Raw genomic sequence first — 2429 nt, forward strand, 5'->3', positions numbered from 1 at the left:
GGTTATAGGTGAGTTTATTTTTTCCTTGAACACTTTTATTTTTATGATTACAAATTATTTTTTAAGTGGTGGGAAAATGAAATAAAAGTATCCAGGCAACAAGATAAACACAGCCAAGGATTCGATGGATGGGAGTTTAGTCAGGAGACTTGCCCCAGAAGAATCACAGGGGAGGCCTGGTTGTAGTGGATTAAGAGCAAGTAGAAACACGTCTAAACAATTCACTCAAAATGTTGTCTGTGAAGGAAGAGTATGATAGTTAAAAAACCCTTTTTAACATGTATACCTGTGGCAGATTCATTTTGATATTTGGCAAAACTAATACAATTATGTAAAGTTTAAAAATAAAATTTTTAAAAAAATTAAAAAAAAATAAAATAAAAATAAAAAGATGAGAAATTTGGGGGAGGGGAGATAAATTATGAGTTTGGGACTAATATATACACACTGCTATCTATAAAATAGATAAACAACAAGGACATACTGTATAGCACAGGAAACTATACTCAATATCCTGGAATGCCCTTTAATGGAAAAGAATCTAAAAAAGAACACATGAATCACTGAATCACTTTGCTGTACACCTGAAACTAACACAATCTTGTAAATTAAGTGTACTTCAATAAAACACCTTAAACAAAACAAAACAAAAAAATGTCAGCTTACACTAGAAAACGTCCTTTGCATCCACCCAGTATACATACAGGTATGTGAATAGCTAGATTAAAAAACTCAAACAACAGTGTTACTTCTAAAACAATAGCTATTGTTAAATAAAGTAGAAATATTAGTGCTCTCATTAAGCAGAATCACATAACCTGTGTCTGCTCACATCTGCCTAATAAGTATTCTGTGTGTTCTATAGCCAGCATTCTTGCCTGGAGAATCTCATAGGCAGAGGAGCCTGGTGGGCTGCTGTCCTTGGGGTCACAAAGAGTTGGACACGACTGAGTGACTCCTAGAACCACAAGTGTGTTTAAAAGAACGTGTTATCACGGAGAAGTATATTTTTAATTTCTTAGCTGATTTATCAAGAATCTATTCTACTTTTATTTCATTTTCTCACCACTTAAAAAATAATTTGTAATCATAAAAATAAAAGTGTTCAAGGAAAAAAAAACTCACTTAAAACCCCATCAGAGAAAAAGACTGTTAATAGTTTATGTTCATTTTCCATTTATATATGTATGTATGTATTTTAAAACTTATACATGCATCTATATCAAATGTTTAAGGAGTACAACTGTGCTCATTTATTGCAAAGAAGTACATAGCATTTTACAACCTTCTATTTCTATACAGTAGAAACTGCTTTTCATGTCATTCAATATTCCTCTCCTGAATTACTCTTTTTTTTACTTCCACATTATTCTTAAAGGCTATATACCTTGCTGCTTTATGAATACATACATCAAATTATTTATCCATTTCTCTAAAGAGTCATAACCTACTTATGCCAGGAATAGATTTTTCAGAAACTTTGTAATTTTCTCTCTTGCCACGTATGTGTAACTAAATATGATACTAACACTTTTTCATTAACTGACCTGAACTAAAGCTGGTGAATTTATGTCTTTTATTCTTTCTTTGAAAATATTTGAGGATCTTACAAACAAGTTTACATTTATAAGTTTGTGTGTGTGTATAATTTTTAGCTTTCATTTGCAAAAATATTGCAAATAATAAATTTTCAATGGTTTTGAGTATTTGACAAACTATACTTAATCTTTATTTAAAAGGCTTGAGTTTTTTTAGACTAGCTTAAATTTTAAAATTTAATGATTAAAAGAAATATTTTTCCCAATGTTGTCACTATTTATAGGGCTAGATCTGGCAGTTCAGTCAGAACATGCTTCTGTGCTTTTTACATTGTTGTTCTCATTTCTTCTAATAAAAAACTATTTGAAGATAACTTATACAAATTTGTGGAGAAGGAAATGGCAACCCACTCTAGTATTCTTGCCTAGAAAGTCCCATGGACCGAGGAGCCTGATGGGCTACAGACCATGGGGTTGCAAAGAGTCAGACATCACTAAGCACACTCATACAAGTTTGATTAAAATGTACAGTTATTGCAAAGCCAAAAAATGCCTAACAATTACACCTAATTCAAAAAACACATAACCTAAACTTGATGGAAAGTCTTATTGTCCTGACCAATAGCGGATAAATTCTTCTAAACTTCACTTCATGATTAAATGTAAGTTCCACTGACACACATTAAACTAAAAAACATTGACTTCCAGATACAATTATGGTCAAATCCAGAAAATCAAACCAGATACCAATGAACAGAAGAGTGAATGGCCAGTTGGCTCCCAGCCAGCACATATAGTCATTACATCTCCTCTACCAGCTGTCACTCAGCTCAGTATTTGCTGCGATGTGGACAGCAACACTTAAAATATATATACACATGGCATTCTGAT

This window comes from Bison bison, unplaced genomic scaffold, assembly GCF_000754665.1.
Source record: "Bison bison bison isolate TAMUID 2011002044 unplaced genomic scaffold, Bison_UMD1.0 scf7180017864198, whole genome shotgun sequence".
Taxonomy (NCBI): Eukaryota; Metazoa; Chordata; class Mammalia; order Artiodactyla; family Bovidae; genus Bison; species Bison bison.